Source organism: Rhineura floridana, chromosome 3 (genome assembly GCF_030035675.1).
Source record: "Rhineura floridana isolate rRhiFlo1 chromosome 3, rRhiFlo1.hap2, whole genome shotgun sequence".
Lineage (NCBI taxonomy): Eukaryota > Metazoa > Chordata > Lepidosauria > Squamata > Rhineuridae > Rhineura > Rhineura floridana.
This window is the reverse complement of record NC_084482.1, coordinates 49,199,314-49,219,003: the sequence shown is the minus strand read 5'-3', so window position 1 is coordinate 49,219,003 and position 19,690 is coordinate 49,199,314. Positions and strand designations below refer to the sequence as shown.

Genomic DNA, 19,690 nt, shown 5'->3' with positions numbered 1-19,690 from the left:
TATGTTGAAGACCCAATTAGATTAACACAACTCCCCACCTACCCATGTATTTCAAACTATTAGGTATTGTAAACCGCCCAGAGAGCTTCGGCTATGGGGCGGTATACAAGTTTAATAAATAAATAAATAAATAAACACATTCAGAAAAGTATGTCTCTTAAATTCTATGTCTGACAGTGCTTTCCTTCCAGAGGTAAAAATTAATCTGCAATCCTATATACTTATCCATTTAACTTAATGAGGCTTAAGTAGACATATATAGGACTGGACTCCACCAGAATACATTTCAGCATTTCAGGAGCTATACTTTATTAATGCTGTACCAACTACAACTACCAACTGCCGCCTATGTATATATATTGTCTCGGCCTAAGCTACCTCACAGGGTTGTTGCAAAGATAACGGGGGAGGGAATAGCAATGGTCATGGCATTCACAAATCAAAATAAATCTGGGGAGGGGGGCACACACAAGTAATAACATGCCTGACAGATAGAATGTTAACAGGTGAAGCTTTCCCCATAATTGTATTTTCATACAATAAAGGCTTACTCCATTTAATTTCTACCTGCCCCACAGCTGTCCATAAGAGTCTGATCTCCTGCAATATCACCCCTAAACCATGCAAAGATCCCAAGTAAAAAAACCAACAACCACAGAATTTGGGCAGTTTTTTTTTTTAAAAAAAACAATATCTGTAACAGTATGAAATACAACATTTTCAGTCAAAAGGAAGTTATGAGACAGTAATTATATCCTATACCCAGTTTGATTTACCTGGGAGTAAGCTCCATTAAACATAAGGAGAGTTGCTTCTGGGTAGACTTGTATATATTGTAAGTCAGCTATACAATCATTTTTTTCAAGTGCCTGGATAAGTGCCTGTTTGAAACTCTTTGCATTTGCTATGGGGAGCAGGATTTGCAGAAAACAGCTTCCAGGGAATATCTTCCTCACGAGAAAGGAAGGGCAGGAAAGAAAACTGGAAGCAGCAGCTGTTTAGGACCCTGGTGCGCGCACGTGCGCACACACACACACATTTCATGTCCATTTTTCTGCTGCCTCCTTGCCCTCCGGCTCCTTTCTCCCTCCACTCCCGTCCATTTTTAAACACTTGTTTTCTCCACTCCACCCCGTCTCGCTTTCCACTCCTCCCTCATTGCCTCCTAAGCACCCATAGGGCACAAGGGAAGAGCAACGCTGCACAGAAGCCAAGTTTGAAGCACATGATTTTTATCTACAAATCAGAGGAGCAGAAGACTTCCCCTACTCTCCCCCAAGTAACGCCCAAAAGTAACTCTGGAAACATTACAGTTACAGCTCAAAAGTAATGAAGTTACTACTCATTCTATTACCAGCAAAATCTAATGAAGTTACCCATTCGTTACTCAAAAAAGTAATAAATTACAAGTATCTCGTTATTTGTAACTAGTTACTTCCAAGCTCTGATTATACCACTTTAAATAGCCATGGCTTTCCCCTTCCCAAATCTGGAAACTGTAGCTTGTTAGAAGACTCCTACTGTCCCCACAGGGTGACAGTTCTCAGAGTGGCTTAACAATAAATCCCTGTTCCCAGTGAACTCTAGGCACTTTAGCTCTGTGAGGGGAATAGGGGTCTCGTAACAACTTTCAGCAGCCTTAGCAAGCTACAGTTCCCAGAATCATTGGGGGGGGGGAAGCACCTGAACTCTTTAAAGTGGCATGATGCTGCTTTCAATGCATGGCGCAGATGTGGCTCTTGTAAACTGTCACTTTTTCTCCTGGGCACCTACAGTTTCAGTATATGACTGGAACTGCATATGGAGGGTGGAGGGTAAGGGTAGGGCACAAGTCGTCTATAGGCTTCTTTGGGAATTTTCTTTTATCTATTCTGCAGTGTCTCAGGAGTAACATGCAGATTAGTCCTCCTGATAGAAGCAGCTGCTTATGCCAGACAAAAACTGGCAAAGAGTTGCATATATGTCAATGATTAACAGTATTGCCCGCATTATAACTAAGCACTGCCATCCTCTTACAGGAGATAAAAAGGGGACTTGTGTTAATCAGTATGTGCTTTTCTCACAATTTGGCAACCTGATATTTCTTGGATTTCCTAGGAGTTCTTTCATGCTAGGGATCAGCACCTGGTTGGTCCGTGGGCCAAATCTGGACCCTTAAGGGACACTGCCCAACCCTGTGATGGCAGAGACAAACAGGGGAGTGGCCACTTTAGCTTCTGGAAAACTGCTGACCATGTCTGAAGATCTGATGAGCCTATGGACAGTGCTGGTTCTATGTTTTCATGGTTCCTTGGTCAAGATGCTCTCAGTAGGCCTCCCTCCCTGAGTGGGCCCACCTCCTCTGACCTAACCAAGATCGCCTCTGTCCTCTGTCTCTCTGTCTCTCTGTCTGTCTGTCTCTCAGCAACCAGCAGCATCCCCAAAGAAAGGCTAAGTTATACCGATCTCCCTTGCTCCTTGCTCACTTGTTGGAAGGGTAGATAAACAGGTAGCTGCAGCAGCAGCAGCAAGAGCTATAGCAAAGAGAGACAGGACCTGGAGCTCCAGGAATTGGCCGTGGGCCATAGCAATTGCCTAACAAGACTGACCTATCATGCTACCCTTGCCCATTATCACAGTGGAGATGGAAAGGCAGACCCATGAGAGCCTCACAGAAAAAACAAAGAGTACTGAAGCCGACAGGTTAGTCAGTTTTACAACACATATCGGTATTAGCAAGGAATAGCAGCTTTCATTATTTACATCTTTGTAAGAGAACCTAATTTGTTTTGCTGACAAGAATCTCCCCCTCCTCTCTTTTATAGATTTAAGCACAATAAAATTGCAAATCAGATGGCAAGATTCAATTTCTTGTTGCACATTCATCAAGGAAAGAATTTAATTTAGATTTGCAGTATGCTATATTTCAGCCAGCTTTGGATTTGTTTAAAGTGACACCACCAAAACACTTGGGGCAAGAGAGTTCCACTGAAATAAAAGGAACTGTTTTTAACAGGAAAATGACTGCATGGGGGAAGATTGCAGGAGTCTCTCAACACCGCATTTATTTCCTCTCGGAGTCAAACTCCCAGCCTAACCACACTTCAATAGAATTTGAGCACAGTGAAGAAGACAGGGCCACCAGAGAAGAGGCTGTGTGGAGGTAAGCTATGGTAGGATGGAAAGTCTCTGTCATTCTCACTTGAATGCCCCTTTTGGTGTTTATTAAAATTACCCTCCCTGGCACACACATGTGTGTGTACACAAACATCCACACCCACACCCTTTACCCATGGTTGGGGCCTATAAACACACAGATCTGCCACCACCATGACTAGTAAACCTGTTTAGCATTCAGATGCCAGTTTGCCACTGCAATGAGCCACCATTGTACTGACCCTCTGAACTTGTTTTACTCATGTGCCTGTATTTCAATACCCAGTTGATTATTTCGTAATTATCCAATTAATATTATAAATCACTCAATCCGAAGGGCTGTCAGCTGGTTACATACATTGTTTTTTTGGCCAAACTATATGTTACTATAAATGTAAGGTTTATTATTTATTTATTTATTTATTTTGTATCCCACCCTTCCTCCCAGCAGGAGCCCAGGGTGGCAAACAAAGCACTAAAACACTTTAAAACATCATAAAAACAGATCTTAAAATACATTAAAACAAAACAGCATTAAAAACATTTTTTTAAAAAAAAACTTTAAAAAAGGGTTAAAAACATTATTAAAAACATATTAAACAATTCTGACACAGATGCAGACTGGGATAGGTCTCAAATGAAAAGGCTTGTTGAAAGAGGAAAGTCTTCAAAAGGTGCCAAAAAGATAGCAGAGATGGTGCCTGCATAATATTCAAAGGGAGGGAATTCCACAGGGTAGGTGCTGCCACACTAAAGGTCCATTTCCTATATTGTGCAGAACGAACCTCCTGATAAGATGGTATCTGCAGGAGGCCCTCACCTGCAGAGCGCAGTGATCGACTGGGTATGTAAGGGGTAAGACGGTCTTTCAGATATTCTGGTCCCAAGCTGTATAGGGCTTTGTATACCAAAACTAGAACCTTGAACCTGGCCCAGTAGCAAATGGGCAGCCAGTGCAATTCTTTTAGCAGTGGGGTGACATGTTGGTGATACCCTGCTCCAGTGAGCAGTCTCGCCGCTGCATTTTGCACCAGCTGCAGCTTCCGGACCAACCTCAAGGGCAGCCCCACATAGAGTGCATTACAGTAATCCAGCCTAGAGGTTACCAGTGTGTGGACCACTGATGCCTATCTCCCAGGTTACATTTAGGGCTTCTCCAGACAATCTGTTTATTAAGCATTTATCCTGATTTGCTTGTGCAAAGCTTATGCAGTGGTTAGACCATCCAGTTTTTATGGAGCATTCATTCAGATTAGTTTATGGGGTGGTTAAATGACAATAACTTTCATTCTGCATCCATCTTAATTTGCTTGTTGGGTGATTACTCATCTTCTTGTTTATTATTTGTTCATCTCACACTTTTAAAAATAAATGTTTTATTTCCAAAATACAAATAAGTGTTGCTTCGTGTAATTACTAACAGAAGCCATACATTCACACTTTTAAATGTATTTCCCTGGCACTTTCCAAACTGTAAAAAGTCCTTTCTTTTAAAAAGTGGATTTTTTTGCACCAGAATGATGGAGTGCATTAGTCCACTCTAATGTGCAAACTGAATACTCTGGTATGTGCTTGTATCCCTCCTGCAAAATACTGACAGTACGGATGCACCCCTAACTTAAAGAAAATGTGTAACAAGATGACATTACCACAACCAGCATTTTCCTGTTCCCTGTAGTAGGATGGCAGCCAATAATATGGGATAGGAAAACACCAATCAGTGATGATACCATATTATGTATATGCTTTAACTAAAATACTACTGAAGAGTCACAAGAAGAGACATGGGAATGTAGGCAACCATCAGATTATGTTTGGCCTGAAAGTTGAAACTATGTACGAATAGGTTTCCCCTAATGAGACAAACAGCAGGGTTTTTTTTGGTGGTGGTGGGGAGGGGATTTCACTGAAAAACAGTGAGGTAGAAGGGTTAACATAGTCACCTACCCCCAGTCAGTTTTTGCAAAGCTTTATACAGATAGGAAATGTGATCACAGATCTACACAGTCCTTCCTGGTTGCCCTTTTCTCCCTTAGTAATTAATCTTACAGCTTCCATGGATAATCAATTGTTTTATCCCCCATCCTTTTGTATAAATATCACCAGGTTTACAATTATACAGCCACAAGAGTGGCTGTGTACTATATCCAGTGTGGATTTTTCACATTCCGCAACGTTAAATTGAAAATACCCCCATGCCATTCTGAAGCTTCCCATCAGCTCATTTCAAAACAAAACCTTACAAAACGTATAGTCCTAAACTCAGAAATGCTTGCTTAACAACCCTCTAAATTTTCATGGCAATACACAAAACAGTCAGAGAGAATAGAGAATTCAACGTCTAAAAAGAGAGGAAAAAACGCCAGAGCCCTTTTGGACTTTTTTCTATCAAAGTTCTCATAATCTGTTGAAAATCATTAAAAATCAGTCATGTTGCCATAATACCTGTAATCCTATTACTGACCTTGCCCCATACTCTGACCTTCAACTTCTGCAGTTTAAAAGTTAAAAAAAATGCTTAGCTGATTTTTAATTAATTTTAGGAAATTTTGCATTGAACTGAATGATAGCGTACAGTATGCTCAGTAAGAACCATCAGTGTTCTAAAAGCCAGACTCACAGCTACTGGGCTTGCCTAATCTGGGGGCCACACCCACACCAGTCTTTGATTTCACTTTAGACAGTCATGGCTTCCCTCAGAGAATCCTGGGAAATGTAGTTTGTGAATGCTGCTGAGAGGAGACTCCTATTCCCCTGACAGAGCTCCAGTGGCCAGACTGGTTTAACAGTCACTCTGATTGAAGGTCTGTGAGGGGAACAGGGTGTCTCCTAGCAACTCTCAGCACCCTTCACTAACTATACTTCCCAGGATTCTTTGAGAGAAGCCATGACTGTCCAAAGTGAAATAAAGGCCTGGTGTGGATGTGGCCAGGGTCAGCTTTGGTTTAAATTTGGGTGGGAGGCTACATGTGCCTGCTGTAGAATAAAAGGGTGGGGGAAACGCTGACAAGCAATGATACTGTTCACAATGTTTTCCATTTGGAAAGGAAAGACTTTTCCCCTCTGCCCAGTGCCCACCCACCCAATCTCCTCCTCTCCCCCTCCTCTTACCCTCCCTGCTCCTCCCCCAAGGTCAGTGTTGGACTATGACTTGGTAGAGCAGGGTTCAAATCGCTGCACAGCCATGAAGCTGACTGGGTGACCTTGGGCCAGTCATTGCCTCTCAGCTTCAGAGGAAGGCAATGGTAAAACCACTTCTGAATACAGTTTACCATGAAAACCCTATTCATAGGGTTGCCATAAGTCAGGATCAACTTGAAGGCAGTCAATTTCCATTTTCAAACATGATTGCACAGAAATAAACCCTATTGAACTCAAAAAGTATGCAACTGATGAAACTTACCCTCCCTTCTCCTCCTATCCCCTTGTCAGACCCCTACTCAAGATCTGGTCTTGTAATGGATCTCTCACACTGGCCCCAGCACAGGTCTCTCATGATCCCACTACTAGGTACCACCACCTGACACTGTGTAACGCAATACTGCCCTGAGTCTGTGCCTTCCTCCAAAGATTGCTACGTAGTGTCTGGGTGCACTTACAGGCCACACCCCCCCGGTATCTTTCTGCCTTTAAAGATTACAGTCCTGGGTTGCTTTGGATACCTGCTGCTATTACACTATCCCTTCACCGCTGCCACCATTGATACTGTTCCCAGCTTTGGTATTTGCTCTGCCCACCCTTCTGGTCTGTAATATCCCAGCCAATGATCAGTCATGTTGTTAAACCAAAACTATTTATTTATTAACACAAGGAATAAAGAAGATTACTTTAAGTAAGCTAATCACAGCACATACTACCATCATTCCCAATCTCAGATAAGCCATAGAGGCTTCTGTGACAGGGCTATGGCTTAGGGCAGGCCAGAACAATTAGTAACTATTGTTTATGTCAAGTGCATGTAAGGTGGCCCACCGGAGACTAAACAAACTATTTTTGCTAAGGCTGCAAAATTGGGGCAAGGGCGTCAAGCACTTGGTATGCCACAATACATGGCTAGTGGACTTCTAAGGTTGCAATCTTTTTTAAAATAGTCCTTCTCCTGTGGCTTTAGGGGCAGCCTAATATAAACAGAAATTTGGCTGATGAAGCTCTTCTTGGTGTGAAGATAAGTTGTGGAAAAAGCTTTGCCTGCTAAATTTCTGTGTGCCAGACTGTTGTGAAAGGCACGGGAGCAGGATGGTACCATGCTCGCCCTGACCTGCCAAGCTGAATGCTTTATGAAACAATAACTCTGTTAGCCTTTAATGTTACAACACTCTTTTTGTGTGTGTGTTTGCTGTAACAGCAGGCTAACACAGTTCCGCTATGGAAACTGTAGCAATATATTGTGACATGATAGGTGCTTGATAATCTCACTCCCTTCTGTTTTGCAGTCTCAGCCCCAAACAACTAAATGTTATATGTATCTCTACATGTCACGTACAGTTTAACACTTTCCTCCCTCAATGCAGTCCTAAAATAAATCCCTCTTCTGAAAATTCCCCACGAGCACCTGTGTGTGTATGAAATTCCTCCTAATGCAAATTGTACTTTGTGAGGAAGGTTTTTCTTCAGGACTGTAACAGGTTGTGACAAATTCTAATATTTGTTCATTAAAATGTTTAATAACAACTGCAATTGCCACTTCCCCTTGAGTGAGGTCAAGGCCATTTGAAATATCCCTAACTGATGATTTAATCTATGCCCTCTCTAATTGCTTTCACTCTTCATTAGTTCTATTAACATACAAGCTGCAGGGAGAGTTAAAGCTGGGAGAAGATTTTAAATTTCATAGCACTTGCCTCCTTTCATTTAGTCCAGGGACAGTCAATGTGGTGCCCTCCAGATGCAATTGGACTCTAACTCACATCATCCCTGACCATTGGCTATGCTGGTTGGGACTGATGGGAGATAGAGACCACCATGTTGGCTACCCCTGAACTTAAAGGCCTCTAAGTTAGTTACCTGCCTCCTGTTACAAATTCATCCATCAAGCAGAAACAGCTACTTGTGAATATTATTGCACATGTGATGTGAGCTTGGATTTCTGACTGGGATTTACTTCAGCACTGTTGCCATTTTAGTCCTTGCTTTTACGTTTGGAGCTGGAACAACAATGATACAGCAAAGCTGCACGTTTGGTTGCTGATCCAGGGGCATGGAGTTTGTTTAGGTTAGAGCTGACAGCCAGATCACATGAGTTACAGGCAAAAAGGATGTTACTACCACAAACATCCAATTATCAAGCTGAGTTATTGACTCTCTGGGCCAAGCGGCTCACCAGGGTTGGCTATTCCACCTTCCCCTTAATTGTGAGCAAATGAGCAATCGATAAGTGTGGCCTTCTGCTAAGTGACAGGCCATTAATGCTGCCTGTTAACAGAACAGGCAATGCTGTGAAGCACTCACACAACAAGAGAATTATGGGTGAGAGTACCTTTGCCAATGAGTCTTGTGCTTGGGCAGAACCAAAGAGGATTCTAAACCATTGATGAATCTTTTTACCATAACAGACTAACACAGTTAATTCTCTAGACCAGTAGTTCCCCATCTTTGAGTATGGGATCCCCTTTGTAAGCTCAAAAAATGTCGTGACCCCCCCCAATTGTAATTTTAGTCTCTGTTAATTGAAAAAAATAGTGCGCAGCAAAATCACATCTTCAAATATCCCTTTCCATAAAAAGCTCCCCACAGGCAGGGAGGGGTTGCTTTCTTTTCTTAATGCAAAGGTCCAATCAAATTGGGATCCCCCACAACAGTCTGAAGATGTACAGTCCTGTCTCCTCCCAACACCAGTAGTTTACAATATTGGTCTAAGATCCAGGTTCAAAACCCCACCCAGTCATGAAGCCCAAAGACACAGTCTCTCAGCCTGACCTATCTCACAGGGCTGGTGCAGGGATAAATTGGAAGGAAGGGAACATGTACACTACCTTGAGCAACTTGGAGGAAAGGTGGGATATAAATGCAACAATAATTAATTAAATAAATACATTTCAGCTGCAGTATGTGTACCCCAGCCTCAGCCAATCTGCTGAGCTTTTTAAAAATCATCATGATCATCAAGAAGCACAGTAATGTGGTAGTGGTGGGGATGCTAGATTGCGAAGACGAAAGGGTGCACAGATTGAGGAGGGGATTAGTACTTTTAGGCCTTGGGATTATCATCAGAACTGATAACTTGGTTAGCGTACACTTGGGGAATGAGAGTGGAGCAGAAGACAAATCAGCGCATGCACGCGCACACACAAGCACATCTGCCCCTCCTGTAAGCTTCTGGTGTGCATGCATTTGGGGATGTGGGAGGGGGAACCCTCAACTGCTGCAGCATCTTGGAGAGAGAGATTGGGGGGCAGAATGTAGGTGGAAGAAAGGGGGAACACTGGCACACACACTTAGCCTCAGAGATGTGGGGTGAGCAAGTCCTGAGCTTCCTTGCCTCCGTCTGGGCTGAATTTGAGATCTGGGTGGCCTTGCAAATAAGAATGATTTTTTAAAGGAGGTGGCAGCGAAGCAGGAGTCAAGAAAGGTAGGCAGGCTGGCTGTCAGGAAGGAAGGGGGAAACAGCCTTTACTTGCAGCCTTACTTCATTTTGCTTCACAAAAAGCCCTCTCCTCTGAGTAAGGGTGTCGTCAGCAGTGGCAGTGCGAGGAGACGGGAGTCAGGCTAGTAATCCCCACTTCTTCCTGGTAGCACCTCCCTCAGTCACCTTTGGTATCTGCAATGTGTGGTATAAGCAGATGCCTGCCCTCAGTATGCCTGAAAGATGCTCTGGCGTTTCAGTAAAGGCCTCGCCTCTCATTTGGAGCAAGGTGGAGGTGACAGCGTCCAGGTAGTGGAGACTTTAAAAAATAATAATTTCTTTACTGTTCATTGCCCCCTCTATAATAATAATATAATAATATTTAATTTGTGTGTCACCTATCTGGCAGATAGCCACTCTAGGCGACGTACATTAAAATGGGATAAAATTCAATAGTATCAAATGCAGTCACATTAATCTCAATAAATAAAATACTGGACAGTCATCAGTACATTTATAAAAACATTTACATATACAGCATATAATAGATGACAAAATCATGGAGATTAACCCATCCCAAAGATCTCAAAGGCCTGTTGAAATAGCCACGTCTTCAGGGCCTTGCAGAATACATCCAGGGAAGGGGCATGTCAGAGATCAAACGGGAGGGAGTTCCAGACAGTGGGGGCCACCACAGAAAAAGCCCTCTCCCTAGTACCCACCAACCTAGCTGTTTTGGTTGGTGGGATTGAGAGAAGGCCTTGCGTGGCTGATCTGGTTGGGCGGAATAATTGGTGGCGGTGGAGGCGCTCTTTCAGGTAAACTGGGCCGAAACCGTACAGGGTTTTAAAGGCTAATACCAACACCTTGAATCGGGCCCGGAAAACAACCGGCAGCCAGTGTAGATCAAATAACACCGGCGTAATGTGATCACGGCGGTGGCTGTTGGTAAGTAAGCGCGCCGCTGCATTCTGTATAAGTTGCAATTTCCGGGTCGTTTTCAAGGGTAACCCCACGTAGAGCGCATTACAGTAGTCCAATCGAGAGGTGACCAGGGCATGTATTACGAGTGTGAGCTGTTGAACAGGGAGGTAGGGTTGTAGCCCACATATAAGGTGTAACTGATACCAAGCTGCCCGGCTCACGGCCGAAATCTGAGCCTCCATGGACAGCTTGGAATCAAGAATGACTCCAAGGCTACGGACCTGGTCCTGTAGGGGCAGCCTCATCCCGCCAAACACCAGGTCAACATCTCCCAACCTTCCCTTGTCTCCCACAAGTAGTACCTCAGTCTTGTCAGGGTTCAGCTTCAGCCTGTTCCTGCCCATCCATCCACTCACGGATTCCAGGCACTTGGATACGGTCTCCACAGCCCTCTCCGGTGAAGATTTGAATGAGAGATAGAGCTGAGTGTCATCCGCATATTGGTGGCACTGCAGCCCAAATCTCCTGATGATCGCTCCCAGCGGCTTTACATAGATGTTAAATAGCATGGGAGAGAGGATAGAACCCTGTGGCACACCACAATTGAGAGGCCAAGGGTCTGAAACCTCATCACCCAATGCTACCTGTTGACACCTATCGGAGAGAAAGGAATGGAACCACCGTAAAACCGTGCCTCCCAATCCCAAACTCTCCAGGCGATCTAAAAGGATACCGTGGTCGACGGTATCAAAAGCCGCTGAGAGATCTAGGAGGACAAGGAAGGTGAATTCTCCCCTATCCAATGCCCTCCTCATATCATCTACCAGAGCGACCAAGGCTGTTTCAGTTCCATGTCCAGTCCTGAAACCCGATTGGTATGGATCTAGATAATCCGTTTCATCCAAGTGTGTCTGCAGCTGATTAGCCACCACTCGCTCAATGACCTTGCCCAAGAATGGTAGATTCGAAATTGGGCGAAAGTTGTTTAATATTGGGGGATCCAAGTAGGACTTCTTTAAGATGGGCTTTATAATAGCCTCCTTGAGGGCTAGTGGCATAACACCCTCTTGCAAGGATGCATTGACCATTGCCTTGATCCCCTCGCCCAATCTCTCTTTGCAGCTCATGAGGAGCCACGACGGGCAAGGATCAAGTAGACAAGTGGTAGGCCTTACAGATGAGAGCACCTTGTCCACAGCCTCTAGATTACTTTGTGGCCTCCCAGGGGGGCCACAGCCCCCAGGTTGGGAACCATTGCTCTAGACCACCCTCCTCTGCTCCTTGTCTAATTTGCACAGGCCTTTCCTATGGATGTTTATAAATGAAAACCCCCATTGAGGTTTGGACATATTTCCAGATAAATGTGCTTAGGAATGTAGTTTTAAAAGATCATTGCTTATTCTGGGAGCTCCCTGGCTCTCTTTAAAATAAACAGTTTTAGTCCCACAGTGTTCTTTGCATATAGCAAAAATTGTGAAGAGGCAAGTGAAGTTCATAGGGATCAGAAAGCCTACTGTTTTGTTTGTGATGGGATCAACATCAACAAGAGATCCAGGGAAGACTGTTGCTTCCCTTCTAGATACAAAATCAGCACTGGATAAAGAAATTCAACAGGTGCCACTTCAGTAGCTTGGTAACGCAGTGGTGAGGAAAGCTGTACCTACTGAGTTTCTTGCTGTTGTGCTGTTCTTACAAGCACATTCTTGAAGAAGAAGAAAAAGGCAACTTTGAGAACACACAAGTGGTCTGATGCCTGGGTGGGTCCACTAGCATCATATACAACCACAAATTGGCTTTCTGTGTATTAATCTGGGCAGGTTTTCCAGTTCTGCAAGCTAATCTTTTGTGGCAACATTTAAAGACTGGAAGTAGCTGTCTAGGGTATCAGAGCTTTATTCTTTCCCCAATGAACTAGTTTCCCATTTGGCAAAAACCTACAGCAAGGGAGCACACTCTCTCGTTAGTCATTCTTATTAGCAATTTCCACAATATAAACCATGTATCACAACTAAATTGACTTACATGAAGCCCTTTCCCTTCCTGCACATGGAAAGAGAAAAGGTACACCTGCTGAAATGCCCTCTTCTACACAATCATTAAAGATAAAAGATTCCTGTGTTTTCTTGAATCTGGTTATTCAATCCCCCTTTTCCCCTAAATAGTGGAGGCTTGTCCATTAGGGCACTGCCCCACCAACCTCGGTCTGCCCTTGGCCACCCTCCGCCTGCTTACCTTCTTACTTACAAGCCGTACAGGAGATGGCCCTGGCTGTCAGCTTTCTCCTCCTCCTTGGAGTCAGTGTTTCTCAGCAGGGAGGAGGATGGTGGTGAAACTAGACTTAGTTGGCTCTGCCTGTCATTGACTCTAGCTCCACCTGTTGTTGGACTCTCTGCCTTCTGCCGCACCAGTCCCACCGGCTGCTACTGCCTTTAAGTAAAAACTACTTCCAGTACAAGCAGAGAGCATTACATAGACTGGTCAGATGCAAAAGAGAACAAGGCTCTTGCACCTTTAATGTTTATGCAGAAGGAGGAGTTTTAGTATGTATGGTAGTTTACAATTGTTAAAGGTACAGAACCCCTATTCTTCTCTGCACCTTCTGTACTGTAGAGAGAAACCTGAGAACCCCCAAAAGATTATATTTTATTTTTTATAGTTTAAAAACTATTGATAGTCATAATTGTCACAAATGATAAGGGGGCTCAGCCCTTTACACCTTGTTAAATTTGAGGAGGAGCGAGATGGGAGGTGTATCACACCTTCTATACATCCCTTGTAAAAAATAAATCTACGCAAAGGGCTGCCAGATTATATGATTTCTCAAAGGCATCTTTTAAAGGATTTATCTCTTGGGTTCTTTGGAGTGCTAAGGCTTGGTCTGAGAATCTCTGTTTCAGGCACAGGGATTCTACCAAGAAGTTAATGTTCTATTCTGATCCCTGCCACATTGCAGAGCTGATAGGCACCACCGTGGTGCAACTTTTATTTGCATTACAATGGAAATAGCAGAGCTTGGAAAAGTTACTTTTTTGAACTACAACTCCCATCAGCCCCAGCCAGCATGGCCACTGGATTGGGCTGATGGGAGTTGTAGTTCAAAAAAAGTAACTTTTCCAAGCTCTGGGAAATAGCATAACCTCATTGAATATCTGCCTGCTTTGCAGCTGTTAAAGATACAAAAGCTGTGCCAGGAGGCACAGGTATATGCTTAATAGCAAGGCAGAGTTATCATACAGGTTTGGATCAGGATATCTAAAAGATTGCCTCATCTCCTATATCTCTAACCAATCACTGAGTTCTGCAGGAGAGGGCATTGTGAAGATGCCATCCTATCAGGAGGTTCATCTCCCACAATGAGAAGCTAAATGATTTTTTTTGCATCTGTCTTCACAGTGGAAGATATAGGGCAGATCCCTGAACCTGAACTAACATTTGCAGGAAGGGATTCTGAGGAACTGAGACAAATAGTGGTAATGAGAGAGGAAATTCTTGGCTTAATAGACAATATAAAAACTGACAAATCACTGGGCCTGGATGGCATCCACCCGAGAGTTCTCAAAGACCTCAAATGTGAAATTGCTGATCTGCTAACTAAAATATGTAACTTGTCCCTCAGGTCCTCCTCCGTGCCTGATGACTGGAAAGTGGCAAATGTAATGCCAATCTTCAAAAAGGGATCCAGGGGGGATCCTGGAAATTACAGTCCAGTTAGCTTAACTTCTGTCCCTGGAAAACTGGTAGAAAGTATTATTAAAGCTAGATTAACTAAGCACATAGAAGAACAAGCCTTGCTGAAGCAGAGCCAGCATGGCTTCTGCAAGGGAAAGTCCTGTCTCAGTAGCTGTTCCATCCAGAGCCAAAAGAATGAGGCTGGAGTGTGTGTGCGAGTAAATCTCATTTTATTAGAGTAATGGATACATCAAAGGCATTGCGCTTCATAGGAAACCTCATGCTAACTCACTAAAGCCCCTGACTATACTCTAGACATGCTCTGCAGCGTGCGAAGGAAGTTGACTCAACGACCCCCCCACTGGGAGCGGCAGACTTATATAGGAAATGTTTTTGAACGTAATCTCTGGCTCCTTCGTAATTCCTGTCTTTGCCATGTCCGTTTCTCGCGCCGGCGGGAACGAGGAGACAGGGGACGCGCATCCAACGCCTCATCTGAAGACACCTGCTCCCGAGCAACAGGCTCGAGGTCAGGGGGCGGTGCCACACTGGAATCCTCCTGGGAACTGCTTGGAAAAGGAGGAGCTGGCACTGACTCTGAAACTTCCCCCCACCTGTTCTCTGCATCAACTGGAGGTGGTGCGCTCGGCTCCTCAGGAAGGGCGTTACTCGTGGGAACTGGCTGAAGAGCAGGCTGCCCTCCTCCCGTTCGCTCCTGCTCAGACACAACAATCCCCAACTCTGCTTCTTCTGGCTGCGGAGGTGCCTGAAACTCATGCCTCCCCCCTTCCTGTCCCTTCTGAGTTGGCTGCAGTGTAACATCATCCCCCCTCCATGCTTTTACCTTTCCCACCCCCGAGGTCTAGGTTTCTCTGGATAAGCCTCATGGAATTCTCTCACCAGAGTTGGAGCGTGCACATTCTCCTCTGTTTCCCAGGAACGTTCAGTTGGATCGTACCCCTTCCAATGAATCAGGTACTGAAGACGCCCTCGGCGTTTTCACGAGTCCAAAATCTGTTCTACTTTGTATTCCTCCTCCACCTCTACCAACAACGGTGGCACGGGCTCCACTCGCGGACGGTGAGGGTCGGGGGCAGCGTCTTTGGTCAACAATGCCCTGTGGAAGACTGGGTGCATCTTGAAGGTGGGTGGCAATTTTAGTCTGTAAGCCTCGGGGTTAATCTGAGCCTCCACCTCAAAGGGCCCTATCCGACGATCTTGCAGTTTACGACACCGGCCAGGCATAGCTAGGAAATGTGTAGAGATCCAGACCTGGTGTCCTACTCGTATGAGGTCTCCCTCTCTCCGATGCTGGTCAGCTGCACATTTGTAATCCGCTTTGGCCTGTTCAAGTTGCTCTTGGAGTAGCTGTTGCATAGCGTGAAGTTCTTGCAAGTAATCCTCAGCGGCTGGGACTGAGAGACTGTCTTTTGGGGCAGGGAAGGCTCGGGGGTGGTAGCCAAAATTGGCGAAGAAAGGAGTCTGTTGTGTGTGTGAATGCACAGCATTATTATAGGCAAATTCTGCTAAATGCAGGTAGGACATCCAGTTGTCCTGCTGATACCCCACAAAACAACATAAATATTGTTGCAACACTGCGTCGACCCTCTCGGACTGCCCATCCGTTTGGGGATGATGGGCAGACGACAGTCTTAACTCACTTTGCAGCAACTTCCACAACGCTTGCCAAAAATGCAAGGTGAATTATGTGCCCTGATCGGACACCAGGCTGTCTGGCAGACCGTGCAGCCGATACACATTTTGCACGTACAACTTGGTGGTGTCTTGAGCGTTTGGGAGCCCTGCGCACGGAATGAAGTGAGCCATTTTCGAGTAGGCATCAACGACCACCAAAACTGTGGTTTTCCCCTGCGAAGGTGGAAGGTCTGTTATAAAATCCATAGTAATCATTCGCCAAGGTCCTCCTGGAGTAGGGAGGGGTTCCAGTAGCCCCGGTGGCTTCCCAGTGGCATGTTTAGCCCTCATGCAAGTGGGGCAAGAGCGAACGAAATGCTCTACGTCCTTCTTCACCTTGGGCCACCAGAACTCCCGAGTGACAGCTTGAATGGTCTTAAAAACCCCAAAGTGGCCTGCCGTGGGGGCATCATGGCACTGACGTAGCACCCTCGCTCACAGTTCTCCGGGGGGCACATAAACAGCTTCCTGATGGTGCAGTATGCCATCCTTCCATATAAGGTCCTTCTGTTCTGCCTGGGGTGATGCGCCCTCTTCGACCCGCTGCTCCTGCACGAAAGGGTCCTGTTGTTGCACTTCACGCACTTCAGCTTCCCAAGAATCTTGGCAGGCCCCTACTACTCCCCGCTCGGGAGGGAATATGTACTGCAACAGTCTTGGGGTGGGATCCCTCCTAAATTCTGGCTTCCTTGAGAGGACATCAGCCCACTTATTCTGTGTTTGGGAGATATAGTGAATTTTGAAATGGAACCGTGCGAAGAACTGAGCCCAGTGCACTTGCCTCTGATTGAGTTTACGGGCGGTATGAAGACTCTCTAGATTACGATGGTCCGTGCGCACCTCAATTTCATGCTGCGCCCCTTCCAGATGGTGTCTCCAGGCTTCAAAGGCATCTCTAATGGCTAATAGCTCCTTTTCCCACACAGTGTAGTTTTGTTCAGAGTCGGTTAGCTTTCTGGAAAAGTAAGCACAAGGCATCAGTTCTCCCCCTTTTTGGGCCGGTTGCAAAAGAACCCCCCCGATCGCGAAATCCGATGCATCCGACTCTACCACAAAAGGGAGCACCGGGTCGGCATGCTGTAGTATGGGTTCGGTAGTAAACCTTTGCTTCAGGCTCTCGAAAGCCTCTTGTGCAGCTTCTGTCCATTGGAAAGGTCCTGAGCCCTTCAGGCAATCCGTGAGCGGTGCGGTCTGTTGGGAGTAGTTGGCTATGAAACAATGGTAGTAATTCGCAAAGCCCAAGAAGCGTTGTAAATCCTTCTTGGTCTTGGGGGGTTGCCACATGAGTACACAACGAACTTTTTCTGGGTCCATTTCTACTCCTGCTGGAGAGATCCGATACCCCAGAAAGTCCAATGTGGTTAGGTCAAACCCACACTTTTCCAGCTTCGCATAAAGATGGTGCTCCGTAACTTCTGCAGCACTGCACGCACATGTGAGTCATGTTCTTCAGGAGTATTTGAGTAAATCAAAATATCATCCAGATAAACTATCATGAAGCGGTCCACAAAATCCCGGAAGATGTCATTCATGAAACTTTGGAAGACTCCAGGTGCTCCCGACAGCCCATAAGGCATTACTAAATACTCAAACTGACCATAACGGGTCTGAAACACAGTCTTCCATTCATGGCCTGCCTTAATCCTCACCAAGTTGTAAGCTCCTCTCAAGTCCAGTTTCGTGAAAATTTTGGCGGAACACAACCTCTCCAACAATTCCCTAATGAGCCGCAGCGGGTAACTGTTGGGGATAGTGAGCTGGTTTAGGGCCCGATAATCATTACAGGGATGGAGCTCCCCCCCTTTTTTCTTCACAAACAGCAGGGGTGCACCAGCAGGGGACTGTGAAGGGCGAATGAAGGCTTTCTTCAAATTGGCGTCCAGAAACTCCCTTAACGCTGCCAACTCTGGTTCAGATAGAGAGTAGATCCGCTCGGTGGGGATGTGTGCTCCTGGCACCAAATCAATGGCACAATCATAGGGTCGGTGAGGAGGGACTTACTCCGCTTCCTTTTTATCAAAGACGTCCCGAAAACTCCCATACTTGGCAGGCAAAGTTATCTCCCTTGGGGGAGATGCCCCTGCCAAGACCTGTGGCTCCTCTTTAGGCTGGCAATTTTGATGGCAGTACTTGGAGGTAAAAACCACTACAGCTTCATCCCAAAAGATTGTGGGGTTGTGCCTAACCAGCCAAGGCATACCCAACACCACCGGGAAATGCGGCAAGGACGCCACATAGAACGACAGGTCTTCCCGATGCCCAGGGACTTTCACTTCCACAGACTCAGTCACCCGAGTCACCCCCCTAGACTTCAGAGGCCGGCCATCTATAGTTTCCACTGCCAACGGCTGGCTCAGTTCTCTTGTGGGAATAACGTGGTGTAGCCCCAACTCTCGGTCTATGAAACAAGAGGATGCTCCGCTGTCAATCATAGCCTTGGCTGAGAAGCTCTCGCCTGAGGATAGGGTGATGCGAATGGGCAATAGAAGGGCTCCTTGGGAGGGAAGGGGTCGTAACGGAGGCTCAGTGTCTGTAGCACCCCCCAACTCTCTAGCCTCTACGAGAGCTTGGATGTGAAGTTTTCCGGCCGCTGGGATCTTCCTGATTTGACTGCACAATTTCTGGTGAGGTGTCTAGACTTTCCGCAATAGAGACACAGTCCTTCCCTCTGGGGCCTTTCCCTCTCCTCCTCTGTCAATCGTGGTCTAGCCCCCCCAATCTGCATGGGCTCCTCACCCAAGACAGTAGGGATGCCAGGATTGGGCACGGGGCGCGCACGGGGCGGCAGAGCAGCAACCTGACTCCGTGAAGGCTCCATTCTCCGCTCCAACTTTCTTCCTTCTAAGCGGTTGTCTATCTGCAAACTCAGTTGAATCAAACCTCTCAGTGAGTCGGGGTGTGTGGAGCGCGCCAGTTCATCCAACACTTCTGGACTCAGTCCATTTCGGTAGAAATACATCAAGGCTGGGTCATTGTATTCCGTCTCCTGAGACAAAACACGAAAAGCATTTGTGTATTGCCCTACAGACCCCTTTCCCTGTCTCAGGGTCCCGAACTGGCGGGCAACCGTCTCCTTTCTCTGGGGGTCTTGGAACGTGTCCCCCATCGCATTCTTGCAAGCGTCAAACTGGCGCAGTATCTGGTCATTGCGAATCAAATACGGGGTGGCCCATTTTGCCGCTTCCCCTTCCAATAAACTGATGATAAATGCCACTTTTGCATCGTCAGTTGGGAACTCAGCCCTGCGCACTTGAATGTACAACTCACATTGGGCTAGAAACGTGGCAAACTGTTCACTCTGGCCCCTGTATCGCACGGGAAGCCCCACTGGAGATTTCACAGGAACTGCCGCCCCGGGAGGCGCAGCCTGGACTTGGGCGACCAAGGCATGGAGATTCTGGTTATCCACTTGCAAGACTTGCGTTGTGGCTCTGAGGGTTTGGTTCTCGGCTTGTAGGGCTTGCGTAGTCAGTCGGAGGTTCTGGATCTCGGCATATAAGGCTTCCATGGTGATAGGTACTCCCCCTCTTGCTCCGTTCTGGTCCATGTCATCTGCCATGGGAACAGGTTCGAGTAGGGATGGTGGTTGAGTCAAGCTGTCCCATCCAGAGCCGAAAGAATGAGGCTGGAGTGTGTGTGCGAGTAAATCTCGTTTTATTAGAGTAATGGATACATCAAAGGCATTGCGCTTCATAGGAAACCTTA

General features: G+C 46.0%; 1 protein-coding gene across 2 annotated transcripts in view; it reads right to left on the bottom strand.

The window, feature by feature from the left end:
* SSTR2 (somatostatin receptor 2) overlaps positions 1-12,886 on the bottom strand; it is a 55,723-nt gene extending 42,837 nt beyond the window's left edge. Inside the window, exon 1 of one of the 2 annotated variants that reach the window (XM_061615678.1) lies at positions 12,866-12,886. The gene's annotated coding sequence lies outside the window, so the exon portion shown is untranslated. Of the gene's footprint in view, positions 1-12,853 lie in introns of both variants that reach the window. The other variant, XM_061615676.1, reaches the window with a different exon arrangement.
* Positions 12,887-19,690: the final 6,804 nt, after the last annotated feature.